Here is a 15250-nt window from a genome sequence, read left to right on the forward strand (position 1 = left end):
ACAGAAGGGTCCTCCCAAGGACCGATCAACAACAATCTAGACCCAAACACAACAGGAGAACATAAAGAAACCACAAAAGGGACACCCACAAGAGGGAGACGCCTAGAGCAAAAACCTCAGATGTATAAGGAAAACACACCTCTGGGCTCTACTGGACCCACAAGACAAAATCCCATTCCACAAGCCTGGGGGTCGCAGATATATCTAATGTACAGATACAAACACTAACACATACCAAAATGGGGAGACAAAGAAACAACCCCCAAATTAAAGAATAGGAAACATCGCCAGAAAAAGACTTTGATGAGATGGAGTTAAGCAAGATATCAGAAATGGAGTTCAGAGTATGGATGATGAAGATGTTCAAGGAACTTAAGACACTAGATGATAAGATCGAGGACCTTAGTGAAAACATGAAAAAAGAGATAAATACCATAAACAAAACTCAGACAGAGATAAAGAATGCTGTATCTGATATCAAGAATGCACTGGAAGGAATTAAAAGGAGGCTCAATGAAACAGAGGATAGAATAAGTGACTTAGAAGACAAGGTAGAAAAAACTCACACAATCAGAACAGCAAAAAGAAAATACACTTAAAAAGCATGAGGACAGTCTAAGGGACATTTGGGACAACATGAGGCGAAACAACATTCGAATTATAGGAGTGCCAGAGGGGGAGGAAAGAGAGCAAGATATAGAGAACTTGGTGGAGGAAATAATGATAGAAAACTTCCCTAGGCTGGTGAAGAAGAAAGCCACAGGAGTTCAGGAAGCACAGAGGGTTCCAAACAAGAGGGATCCAAAGAGACCCACTCCAAGACACATCATAATTAAAATGGCAAATGTCAAGGACAAAGAGAAAATATTAAGGGCTGCAAGAGAGAGACAAACAGTGACCAACAAGGGAACCCCCCCATAAGGCTGACAGCTGATTTCTCAACAGAGACTCTTCAGGCCAAAAGGGAGTAACATGAAGTTCTGCAAGTAATGAAAAGCAAGAACATGCAACCAAGATTGCTTGATCCAGCAAGGCTATCATTTAAATATGATGGTGAAATAAAAAGCTTCCCAGACAAAAAAAGGCTAGAGGAGTTTAATTCCAATAAGCCAGCATTGCAGGAAATGCTAAAAGGACTTCTTTAAGAAGAAGAAAGAATAATGAGAGAAAGGTACATCAGCATAAAGGGGAAAAATGGCATTAAATAAGGTGATATCAATAGTAAACTTAAATGTAAATGGAATAAATGGTCCAATCAAAATACAAAGGGTATCTGAATGGATAAGAAAACAGAACCCAAATATATGCTGTCTACAAGAGACCCACTTGAGAGCAAAAGACTCACACAGGCTAAAAGTGAAGGAATGGAATAAAATATTCCATGCAAATGGAAAGAAAAGAAAAGCTGGAATAACAATTCTAATTTATGACAAAACAGACTTAAAAATAAAGACCATAAAAAGAGACAAGGATGGTCACTACATATTACTAAAGGGATCAATCCAACAGGAGGAAATAACCAGTATAAACATTTATGGGGGCCTTTAAAGGGGAGATTGACAACAACACAATTGTAGTGGGAGACATTAACACCCCACTGTGAGCATTGGACAGATCATTAAGACAAAAAATCAACAGGGAAACGCAGACCTTAAATGAATCATTAGACCTAATGGATTAAATTGACATTTACAGAACATTTCACCCCAAAGCAGCAGAATACACATTCTTCTCAAGTGCACATGGAACATTCTCAAAAATAGACCACATGTTAGGGCACAAGGCAAGTCTCTACAAATGTAAGAAGATTGAAATCATATCAAGCATCTTCTCAGATCACATTGCCATGAAACTAGAAATCAACCACTATAAAAAAAATTAAAAATATCCAAACACATGGAGGCTAAATAGCATGTTATTAAACAATGAATGTATCACCAAGGAGATCAAGGAAGAAATCAAACACTTCATGGAAAGCAACGAAAATGAACAGACAACAATCCAAAACCTATGGGACACAGTGAAAGCAGTTCCAGGAGGAAAATTCATAGCATTACAGGCCTATCTCAAGAAACAAGAAAAAGGTCTAATGAACCATCTAACACAACAACTAAAAGAACTAGAATGAGAACAGCAAGAAAAGCCCCGAGGAAGTAGAAGGAAGGAAATAATAAAAATCAGAGCAGAGATTAATGACATAGAGATTAAAAAAACAATACAAAAAATCAATGAAACCAAGAGTTGATTCTTTTAAAAGGTAAATAAGATTGATGCACCTTTAGCCAGACTCATTAAGAAACAAAGAGAGAGGCCCAAATAAATAAAATCAGAAATGAAAGAGGCGATATAACAACTGATCCAACAGAAATACAAAGGATTGTAAGAAAATATTATAAGCAACTATATGCCAACAAATTGGACAACATGGGGGAAATGGACAAATTCCTAGAAGCATACAACCTTCCAAAGCTCAATCAAGAAGAGGCAGAAAACCTGAATAGGCCAATAACAACTAATGAAATTGAAGCAGTAATCAAAAAACTCCCAGCAAACAAAAGTCCTGGGCCAGATGGATTTACAGGTGAGTTTTACCAAACATTCAAAGAAGAATTAACACCTATTCTATTCAAACTATTCCAGAAAACTCAAGAGGAGGGAAAACTCCCAAACTCTTTTTATGAGGCCAGCATCACCCTAATCCCAAAACCGGATAAAGATACTACAAAGAAAGAAAATAACAGGCCAATATCCCTGATGAACATAGATACTAAAATCCTCACTAAAATACTAGCAAACTGGATCCAGCAATACATTAAAAAGATAATACATCATGACCAAGTGGGATTTATTCCAGGGATGCAAGGCTGGTACAACATCCACAAATCAATAAATGTGGTACATCACATAAAAAAAAATGAAGGATAAAAATCATATGATCATACCAATAGACACAGAAAAAGCATTTGACAAAATCCAGCACCCATTTCTGATAAAAACTCTCAGCAAAGTGGGAATAGAGGGACCATACCTCAACCTAATAAAGGCCATATATGACAGACCTACAGCCAACATCATACTCAATGGGCAAAAACTAAAACCATTTCCATTAAAAAAAGGAACAAGACAGGGATGTCCACTTTCACCACTCTTATTCACACAGAGTACTGGAAGTCCTTGCCATAGGCATCAGACAGGAAGAAAACATAAAAGGTATCCAAACTGAAATGGAGGAAGTAAAACTGTCATTATTTGCAGATGACATGATATTGTACATAGAAATCCCTAAAGACTCCATCAAAGTACTATTAGATTTGATAAAAGAATTTGGCAAGTAGCTGGATACAAAATCAACATCCGGAAATCAATGGAATTCCTATACACCAACAATGAACTTTCAGAGGGAGAAACTAAAAAAGCAATACCATTTACCATTGCAACTAAGAAAAATAAGGTACCTAGGAATAAACTTAACCAAAGATGTAAAAGACCTGTACTCAGAAAAATACATGACACTGAAAAAAGAAATAGAGGAAGATTTAAACAAGTGGAAGAAGATACCATGCTCATGGATTGGAAAAATTAATATCATTAAAATGTCCATACTACCCAAAGCAATTTATAAATTTAATGCAATTCCTATGAAAATACCAACAGCATATTTCACAGACCTAGAACAAACAGTTTGAAAATCTATATGGAACCACAAAAGACCCCGAATAGCTGCAGCAATCTTGAGAAAAAAGAACAGAGTGGGAGGGATCACATTACCAGACTTCAAACTATATTACAAAGCCACTGTAACAAAACAGCCGGGTATTGGTACAACAGGCATATAGATCAATGGAACAGAACAGAGACCCCAGAAATAGACCCACGCCATTATGGTCAGTTAATATTTGACAAAGGAGGCAAGAATATCCAATGGAGTAAGGACAATCTCTTCAATAAGTGATGCTGGGAAAATTGGACAGATACATGCAAAAAAAATGAAACTAGAGCACCAACTTTCACCCTACACAAAAATAAACTCAAAATGGATTAAAGACTTAAATGTAAGTCATGAAACCATAAAAATCCTGGAAGAAAACATAGGCAGTAAAGTCACAGACATACCAGGTAGTGGACTTTTCACAGATACATCTCCTAGGGCAAGAGAAACAAAGGAAAAAATAAACATATGGGACTACATCAAACTAAAAAGCTTCTGCAAAGCAAAAGAAAACAGCCTCAAAATACAAAGGAACCCCAAGGTCTGGGAAAACATATTTGCCGAGGATGAATCTGATAAGGGGCTAATTTCCAAAGTGTACAAATAACTCATAGCACTCAGCAAGAGGAAGACAAACAACCCAATTAATAAATGGGCAAAGGACTTAAATAGACACTTCTCCAAAGAAGACATACAGATGGCCAAGGGACACATGAGAAAATGATCGAAGTCACTAAACATCAGAGAGATGCCAATTAAAACCACAATGAGGTATCACTTCACACCTGTCAGAATGGCTGCCATCAACAAATCAACAAACGACATGTGCTGGCGAGGATGTGGAGAAAGGGAAACCCTAGTACACTGCTGGTGGGAATGCAGACTGGTGCAACCACTATGGAAAACAGTATGGAGGTTCCTCAAGTAATTAAAAATGGAGCTGCCATTTGACCAGTGATTCCACTCCTAGGAATGTATCCTAAGAATCCTGAAACATTCATCAGAAAGAATATATGTACCCTGATGTTCATAGTAGCACAGTTTAGAATAGCTAATATCTGGAAACAGCCCAATTGCCCATCAGTAGATGAGTGGATAAAAAAGCTGTGGGACATTTACACCATGGAATACTATGCAGCTGTAAAGAAGAATCTCGTTCCCTTTGGGACAGTATGGATGGACCTGGAGAATATTATGCTAAGTGAAATAAGCCAGGCACCGAAAGACAAATTTCACATGATCTCGCTTATATGTGGAATCTAAAGAACTTAATAAACTGATGAACAGAATAGATTCAATGACATGGAAGCATAGATGAGACTGATGATTGTCACAGGGATGGAGGAGGGTGGATGGGTGGAGGGGGAGAGATTAACCAAAGAATTTATATGCATATATGCACAACCGAAGGACATGGACAATGGTGGAGAGAGGGACTGGGGAGGGGGAAGGGACGGGGTGGAACAGGTCATTGGGGAGAAAAAGGGACATCTGTAATACTTTAAACAAAAATAAAATAAATAAAAAAAGAAAACTTAAAAATAGAATTACCTTATGACACAGTAATTCCACTTCTGGATATATTCTCAAAGAAATCTAAAACACTAATTTGTAAAGATATATACACCCTTATTTTCATTGCAGCATTATTCACAATAGCCAAGATATGGAAGCAACCCAGTGCACATCAATAAACAAGTGGAAATATCAGGGAGTCACTTTGTAAAGAATACAATTGTCTAACCATTATGCTACACATTGTTAACTAATACAAAATAATAGTGAATGTAACATGTAATTGACAAATAAATTTTAAAATAAAACATGCATTTGAAGTGTAGTAAGAAAATATAATGTTGCATAATTTCCTCAGCATTAAAAATATTTTTGCTAAAGCAGTATGTTTCTAGAAAAACATTATTCTAGAGAAACAACATTATTTATTTGAAAAAATATATATGAAACTGTTTTAAAATTTTTAAAAATAGACTAGGGGATAAAGACAATATGGTAAATATATGCAATGCAATATTGCTCAGCCAAAAAAGGAATTAATTTTTTTGAGTGATGGAAAGGAGAGTCCTATTATTTCTGCTTCCTCTCTGTCTCTTAAGTTATGGGAGGTAATAAAGAGAGAGGGGGGGGGAGAGAGAGAGAGAGAGAGAGAGAGAGAGAGAGAGAGAGAGAATTTTAAAAAGTAACCATGACACAGTTAGGATTTTTTACAAAATCCCTATGTCCTTATTCCTCTGGCCCCTCATCTTGTTTACCTACTCCCAGGGTGATAGAAATAGCCTTTGTGAATTTTTTAGCATGCAATACCTAGCAGGGGATTCCTAAGGTCTGCCTGAGAGGTTGTGAGTCACAAGTACACATGGATTTTGAGTAATGATGAAGGAGGAAATAGATGCACACTTGTTCAGGATAAGGCCCCTTGACTGAGACCTTCCCACAAAGTTCCTCTGGGCACTGATCAACGTGGCTGCCTGGCTCCCTTGGCTCCATTTGAACTCAAAAAATTCATCCCAGCAGGGTGTGAATGACAGCTGCTTGCAACTCTCTAGCTAAAGAAGGATACTGAAAGGAACAGAAACAACTTTGAAAAGCTAAACTGCTAATTCCAAAGGCCTTCTTGGCCCTACCCTTCTTTTCAGACTTCTCAATGACCCACAAAACATTCTGACACTAATTAGGAGAAGAGAGCAAAGAATTGAGAGATGGGAAGAGACGGTGGAACTGCTAGGCTGCCTGAACTTGACTTAGATGTCAATGTGTCCTAAATAACTCATTTGGAGAAGGAGGGGGAAAGAGGACTGACACAGTGATGGATTTTGTTTAGTTTTTTTTAATATTTATTTTGTTTTAAATTGATGTAGAATATTTTATTAGTTTTATTTTTTCTTGTTTTTTATATTCCACATATAACTTATTTCATTTAGTACAATTTCCTCAAGGTTCATTCATGTTGTCACAAGGAGTAATATTTCATATTTTTTATGGCTGAGTAGTATTCATTGTGTGTGTATATACATAGATACACACTATATATAATATATATTATAATAAATATTATATATTGTGTACATACGCTATATATATATTTATATCATATTTTATATATATTATTATATATATCACATCTTTTTAATTTATTCATCCATTGAGGACACTTAGGTTGTTTTCATATCTTGGCTATTGTAAATAATGCTGCAATATACATAGGGGTGCATATATTTTTTTGAATTAATGTTTTTGTTTTCTTCAGATAAATACCCAGTAGTGGAGTTGTTGGATCATATGGTGGTTCTATTCTTAATTTTTTGAGGGGCCTCCATATTGTTTTCCAAAGTGACATCACCAATTTACATTTCAGTGGCAACACATAAGGGTTGCATATTCCCCACATCCTCATTAACATTTATTATCTTGTCGTTATGATAATAACCATTCTGACGATTGTGAGATAATATCTCATTGTGGTTTTATTTGCATTTCTCTGACAATTAGTGATGTTGAACATCGTTTTATGTATGTGTTGGCCATCTGTGTGTCTTTGGTAAAATGTCTATTCAAATCCTCTTCCCATTTTTATTTTCCTTTTTTATCTTTTTTAATATATCTTTATTGACTTCAAAGAGAGGGAGAGAGATAGAAACATCAATGATGAAAGAGTTTTCATTATCCATTGCCTCCTGCATGCCCCCAACTGAGGATCAAGCCTGTAACCTGGGCATGTGTCTTGACCAGATTTCCTGGATCCTAGGTTGATGCTCAACTGCTGAGCCACACCTGGCCAGGCCTCTTCCCATTTTTCAATTGGATTGTTTGTTTTGTTGTTATTGAGTTACATGATCCTTATGTATTTTTTATATTTACCTTTTATCAGATATATGATTTTCAAATGTCTTCTCCCATTCAGTAGATTGTCTTTATTTATTTTTTATTGATTTTTGAGAGAGAAGAAGAGAGAGGGAGAAAGATAGAAACATCACTTGGCTGCCTCCTGCATGCCCCCGACTAAGGATCGAGCCTGCAACCCAGCATGTGCCCTGACCAGGAATCAAACCAGCAACCTCCAGGTGCATGGGACAATGTTCAACCAACTGAGCCACACTAACAAGGCCAGGAGATTGTCTTTTCACTTTGTTGATCATTTGCTTCATTGTGCAGAAGCTTTTTTGTTTGATGTTGTCATATTTATTTTCTTAAATTTATCTTTATTGTTGAAAGTATTACAGATGTCCCCTTTTTTCCCTCATTGGTCCCCTCCATCCCACCCTTGCCCCCTCAGGCCTTCACCACACTATTGTCTCTGTCCATGGGTTATGCATATATGTATATAAGTTCTTTGGTTAATCTCTCTCCAACCACTGCCACCTTCCCTCTGAGATTTATCAGTCTGTTCCATGCTTCCATGTCTCTGAATTTATTTTGTTCATCAGTTTATTTTGTTCATTAGATTCCACATATGACTGAGATCATGTGATACTTGTCTTTCCTGGAGAGTATTATGCTAAGTGAAAAAAAAACTCATCAGAGAAAGACATTTCATATTTATTTGTTGTTGTTTTTTGCTTTTGGAGTCAGGTCCAAAAAAATCATTGCCAAGATTTATGTCAAGGAGCTTATCTCCTATGTTGTCTTCTAGGAGTTTTATGGTTTCAGGTCTTACATTCAAGTTTTTAATCCATTTTGAGTTAATTTTTTAATATGATGTAAGATAAGTGGTCCAGTTTCTGTCTTTAGCATGTAGCTATCCAGTTTTCCCAGCACCATTTATTGAAGAGACAGTTCTTTCCCCATTGTTTATTCTTGCCTCCATTGTCATAAATTAATTGACCATATATGTGTGGGTTTATTTATGGGCTCTGCATTCTCTTCCACTGATTTATGTGTCTTTATTCATACCAGTATTATACTGTTTTGATTACTATAGCTTTGTAATATAGTTTAAATTTTTTTTATCACTTCAAAGATACAATTCTTCCTTATATTTAGCCAGAAACTGACTCCCTTCTATTTTTAGTTTCTGCCTTTCAGAGTCACACAAGATAGGTAGAGCTTATTTTTTTTTAGTATAGAAATACCCTAGAGAGAAAAGTGCCTAAGGTTATATACTGTTATCACACTTATTCTACAGACACAGAAATTGTGACAGTGAGAGGTAGAATTTCAAACACTTTGATTTGGATGAAGGCTACTATGTCTCTTGGGATGCTTTTTCCCATCCTGCCACATTTCAATTAATACTGTAATTGGATATTGGTTCTACATTGTCCTGGCTATTGATGGAGATCTTGTGAAGAGTGATATGCCCTCTGGTGAGGCTGGTGGACTATGGTTAAGTTCATGTAAAATGAGCCAATCTAAAAATGTTCTGGATATTGTGTTAAGAAGTTTTCCCAGAGGAGCCTAAGTGGCTGGGTAGAGCAAAAGCAGATGTTAAGGATGTGGGGGGAGCATCTTTATAGACCCCTCAACAGGAATTTCCATAGTTTCCTAACTGGGAGTGGAGTGAATCCTGTCCCTCCTTTTCTCTCCCCCTCTACTTTTCCCTTCAGCAAGGCCACATATCCCAGTCATACCTCCCAAAATACTAAGAGCTATTATGCAGAGGAAGCTTAGAAACCATGGGGCAATCTATGGTCTCATGGTTACCATAATACTTTTGGATTGAGCTGTTAAACTTGCAATCATTTCATCTCCCTCAAATATGGGTGTGGGGCCAGTTAGCAGTGGAGGTTGCAGCTACTGAGGATAACACCAGGGCCCTCCAGCCGTGCTAACTCTGTTCCCAAAGACTGCAGGTCTTTAGGGTCACACTAATGAGCATATCTAATCAAATATAGTACCACCTATTCTTTGTTACCATGACATGAAACAGTGAAGTTAAGAATATGAACACAGTCCTGCCCAGGTCTGAGGTTGATATAAGTTTTAATCAAAAGAATCACAGCAAAGGACAAACACATAAAGGCAAAGTTCAGGGCTTTGTCTCTGAACTATACTTGTGCAACAGTATATATGGCAGACACCTCTTGTTTTTCCCTTATTTCTTTTCCCTTTCATCCATAATAATAGATTTTAAAACAGAATGTGGTTGTTTATTTAAAAATTATGTTTCCTATCTTCCTTAGCAGCTAGGGTGGCCATGTGACCAAGTTCTGGTATGTGTGCAAATTTTCTGTCATGCCCTTAAATGGTGGAGCATGAGTTCTCTTTCCCCACTTGGTGGTAGAGAGCTATCTCAGATCATATGAATTGCATAACAAACAACATCCTGGATCACTGACCAGGGTGTTTATGTATTATCTTGTTCAAGTCATTGTTGTTTTTTTAAATTTTATGGATCTTCATATATTTAAACATATTTAAGAAATTATATTTACTTTGTTATATTAATATTGTTAATTTTTATTGAGATATAATTGACATACAACATTACACAAGTTTCAGATGTACAACATAGTAATTTGATATTTGTATACACTGTAAAATGATCAACATGTTGTATAGTCAGTGTTATTTTGAGTCTCTAAAACAGCTAAGCCTGTAACTTTACTACCATGGAAAATTTACATTCAAGTCCTGGCTGCTTTCTAACATACCATACGATACCTTGGATAAGTCACTTTCTCACTCTAAACCTTAGTTTGCCCCCCTCCTCAACTTTAAAATGAAGAGAATAATGGGGTGGGACTAGATGATCCTATACTTTGAACTAGCTGGGCTACCCTAAGTGGGTTGTTTCCTCTTGACTCCTATTTCCTAGATTTTTATTTGGAGTTATTTTTTTCCCTTTTGGAATGGTGGGCTACTTCTGGTAGGCTGTGTTGCTAGGCTGCTTTTCTATTTATTCTACTAGAGTATGTGCAGGTTAAAAGGAGAAACCACAGCTATTCCTTAATCGTGTATCTCATAGCCCTAATGCAGGGCTATGCGTCCCTGTCTGTGTGGGCGCTTAAATGAGACTCATTATCTGATTCTTTTAGAATCAAAAAGCAGTGCCCATATTTCTTTTCAAGTTGTCAGGGGATAGTGTAGGGAGCCAACGCAGAGACTGCGGGCTTATACCCCCATCTCCCACTCCCACCCCCTGCAGATCAACCATTTATTTGGACATAAATGGACTATGAGAGGCAAGTGTGTGCTGCAATAAGAGGAGAAAAAGCTTCATCAGGCCATTTTGTAAGGACATGGGGAAAGAGATGACAGCTGATGGCTAACCCCTTACCTTACTTAGTTCCTTATCTGCCATGGGCAGATATATATATATATTTTTTATCCTGAAAAACTCTGAGTTGAGTTTATCTAACAAAGTGGTATCACTAAAGCAGTAGTTGGAAGCATAAGAGAGAAAAAACAAGCATTTAAAAAGCAGGCAACATGATCTTGAGAAAGCACAAACTACACAGCTTTTTACCAAAGACCTCCTAGGACAGATGGAATATGTTATCAGGTTTTTGTTGCCATCTTTCCTTCCTCTTCAGATATGTTACTGGTGAAATTCTGAGCCAAGGAGTATGTTTAACACAGAGGAAATATAAAGAAAGTGATAGTGGTGGGTAGGGATGTGGAATTTTGCTCTTTGTTTTGGCTTTGACATTTATTTGACTAGTTGGAATAGATAACAGTCTGTGTCCTGACACTTTACTTGATATAGAAACTATTTCTTGGGAAATAGGGTGCCTAAGACATGCTGCTTAAGTAGTAATGTTCAACAATTTTGGCAAAAGACTCTGATAAAAGATAAGGCAAATGAGATAGCAAAGTATGAGACTTTATTCACCTCGTGATTTTTTAGAAAATATGTCTTCATTGATTTCAGAGAGAGAAAGGGAGAGGGAGAGAGACAGAGATAGAAACATCAATGAGAGAGTCATTGATCAGCTGCCTCCTACGTGCCCTATCCTGGGAACTGAGTCCACAACGCAGACATGTGCCCTGACTGGGAATCAAACTGCGATGTCTTAGATCATAGGTTGATGCTCAACCCCTGAGCTGCACTGGCTGGGCACCTCATGTAATTTTTATGGCAGCTTTGTGAGGCAGGTATCATGATATTTATTTTAAAGATGATTAAACAGGATCATAAGGGCTAAATGAATTGCACATGGCCAGTAAGAGCTTGAGTCAGAGAATCTGGGTTTGAGATAGGTTCTAAGGCTAAACTTTCCTTCATTATGTACCCACTTGACCGCAAAAGAGACAAGTGATAAGCCTTAATTGAGAGACTATCAGAGGTGGCAAAAAGGCAACAAGTGCTTACCCCAGTGTCCAGACTGGAAATTATCTAACCATGGCAATTATGGTAGTGATGAGGATAGTGGTAGTAGCTATTTTTAGTTTTTCAAATTAGCCTACTATTTTTGATATTCAAAGGCCCAGAGAAATCTAGGAAGCATTCATAATAGGCAAGGATGGACAAATAACAGATAGCCTATGGTCTGTATAAAACATAGATGCTGAATAAGAATCTAGCAAACTTCCCTCCCTCTTTCAACCTCTGCTCCTTTGAAAAGCTTAGGTGGTGAGAAAGAAAAGATGGGGAGGCATAGTCCTAGAGCCACATAAGGACCTATCTGGCTTCTTTTCATTCTGCTATGTGATTAAATAAGACTAAAAATACAAAGGACCATTCTATCTAAGAATGGTTCTTATTTCTCATGGACTTCACTTCTCCATACCAGAAACCCAATATTTAGGTGAAAGGTAAACTAGGCTACTCATAATAGCAGGAAGGTTTTCTGCTGAAAGACAATACAGAGACAGAGAGACTAAAACAGAGAAATGGTTTGGGGGAAGAGATAAACTAGCTAAGTCACATTGGCTTTCAAGCCACTATATAAAATTGAAGGACATTATCAGGCAAACAGTGGTGGCTGTGCTCAGAATGACTGATTTTATCATTTTGTTCTCTTTTCAAGGGAAATCAGCCGGGGTTGATCTAGGATAAGCCATTGAAGACAATGTAATCCTCTATTTCCAGTGCATTTCATGTACAGAAACAGTTATCAAGATGGAGTTGGGGCTCTCGCCACCTAAAATTACATTTTCTCAATAAGAATAGACCAATTTTAAGGGTCTTTGGTAACAGAAAATGACAGAAAATGAATTCACCAGAGCTCTTAAAATTCTGTCAGCATAGAGGGCTAATCAGCAAACACCTTGTGACCAAAAGCACCTTAAAAACCCCTGTCCCTTTATAGCTGAGGTAGTCCGTATTGTATTCCTGCTTTGAATTTTTTTCTAACACAATAGAGACAGGAATCTGGAATTGTTTCATGGACTCCAGATCTCAACAACTCACCATTGACAATCAGTTTTTGTCAAGACCATGAGATATTTGTAGAGTTCACGTTTGCTGCTGCTCAAAGCAAAAGTGTAGTTCCCAGGATGCTTCACATTCACTTCCAGAACTGTGAGTTTGTACATAAGAGGATCAAGATGAAAGGCATTGTTTACTGGGAGTGGTTTTCCATCCTTGAACCTGCTAGGCATGGAGAAGGAATAGTTAGTACAGTGCCACCTTCTAGGACATTCAGATTTTTACACCAGGGGCATTTGGGTTATGCTTCATCATGATCAGCAAGAAGAGGTAAAACAATAGAATCCTCATCATAAAATTTCCAGGCTGGAGCACCTTTGCACAGCCATACTGGTATTAAAAATTAAATCTGGAAGAAAGGAAGATGGCAGCACTGTGAGAATCAGCAGAATGCCCCTGCTCTCAGCCATGGACTCGATTTACTTCTAAAATCCTACATAGCCAGCTTGGAAAAACCAAAAAAACTTACCTAAGTGGACATAATGCGAGTAGGGAACACTGGAGTCACATCACAGAGTCTGGTAAGAGAGGGGGGCATAGGAGAGAGCAGTCCCCCCTGAGGCCTGTGCTGGGCTCTGATCCTGGAGGCTTGGAGGTTGCAAAGCTCCCTCCCCTCAGGAGTGCAGACAGGCATCCAAAAGCGGGGATCTCACACCCGGAGTGGACAAGAGGGGAAGTAGTGCCCTGCGCACAGGGCAGAGGGACCCAGGGAAGTGGTAAGTCTGTGAGGAGGGGACGGCTTCTTCCTAGGAAACAGCCTCTAATGGCGGCTGTGACCAGTATCTAATGCTTGGGGTGCCAACCATAGGAAAGGCTTTCCCAAAGTGTGTGACACCTGAGTAGTGAGGAACCAGAAGACTGTGCTGAGCAGCCGCAAACAGGGACCCTCTGCTTCCCTGTAAGGCATTGTGTCCAGCCCCAGAAAGCACTGAATCTGTGTGGCACAGGTGGGAAGGGGAAGGAAGGGAGGAGCCTTCCCACCCTGAGCTCCTGGTGTCGAGAGGCTGGGATTGGTGATCAGTCCCGAGGGGTACCGTGCTGGCCTGTGAAGCTGTCCCAGCTTTGCTGAGATCAGTGGTGAGGAGAGCTGTGTGGAGCTGACTTTGGGTCCCCTCCTGCTGAGGGACCTTAGAACGAGGGTGGCTGGACCCTGCAGGGTAGACTCTTGGCCTGTGTCTTTCTTTGCTTGTTTTTGAGTCTGATTGCTGAACTGGTTCCCATCTTCCCTGCGTGCACTGGGTGGACAGAACAGCGGAGGCTGGGATTGTTGTCTGCACATTAGACTGTTTGAGGGGCGGGCCTGGTGGAACCAGCCAATCAGAGTTGGGAAGGGAGGGGCAGAGCCCACCTGCCTCTCCTGAAGCCTGGGAGCACCCCCCCCCAAAGGGAAAGGGGCTGGTCTGGCTTACTGCTTCCCCAGACACCCCTGTAGGGCACAGTCCTGAGGAGGAAGGGAGAGCAACTCAGAAGAGGACATTACTGGAACAAGACTCTCAGGGATTGTTGTGTGGGAACTGGAGTAAATGCTGAAAACCCCTGCTGGGGGCTGGGCAGACAAAGGGCTCACAAGAATGTTTTTTTAATCAAATGCACTGAAGCAAGGCTGCTGAAATGGCCCATACAGAAAAGGCAACAGGCTGAAATCAATCTGAAGCTGCAGTAGGCCAGTGCATGGGGAACTAGAATCAGAGGACAAGGTAGGAACTGAGGAGCTGGCTGTGGAGCAGAGACTAACTCTCGCACAGTGAGTGCCTGGCAGCAAAACCTCTAAGTAAGGGGAGTGACGCCCTGAGCTACACTAGCCATCCTGCACTCTAAAGACTCTACAGAAGACTCTGGAGCAAGACCAGGCAATTACAATGTTGCAAAATAGTTGACAAGAGTAGGTGGTCCACAAAGAGCCTTAGATCAACCATCTACCTAAGGACACCAGAGACAAACCTAGATGGCTCCTCACATTTTGTGATACATAAGTACATCCCAGGAGAACTGATATCAGCATAAAAAACAGTGAGCCTCAGACAGCCAAGTGACCCAGAAGAAACTACCCTGATTGAATATCTTTTTGTCCTTCTGTTTTTATGTTTGTGTGTGTGCATCTTTGTTTTTTCTCTTTTTTCCTTAGGAAGAAGAGAAAGGGGGGAGATTTTTTTTGTTTTATTTCTGTTTTAAATTTTATAATAATTAAAAAAAATTAAAAACCATTTTTAACT

At 38.9% G+C, this 15250-nt stretch overlaps 1 pseudogene; it reads right to left on the minus strand.

Annotated features, from left to right (window-relative positions):
• The window catches only part of LOC148090484 (vascular endothelial growth factor receptor kdr-like), a 269330-nt pseudogene that overhangs the window by 199166 nt on the left and 54914 nt on the right, over positions 1-15250 (minus strand).

The sequence above is a fragment of the Miniopterus natalensis genome, chromosome X (assembly GCF_054644295.1).
Source record: "Miniopterus natalensis isolate mMinNat1 chromosome X, mMinNat1.hap1, whole genome shotgun sequence".
Classification (NCBI taxonomy): Eukaryota; Metazoa; Chordata; class Mammalia; order Chiroptera; family Miniopteridae; genus Miniopterus; species Miniopterus natalensis.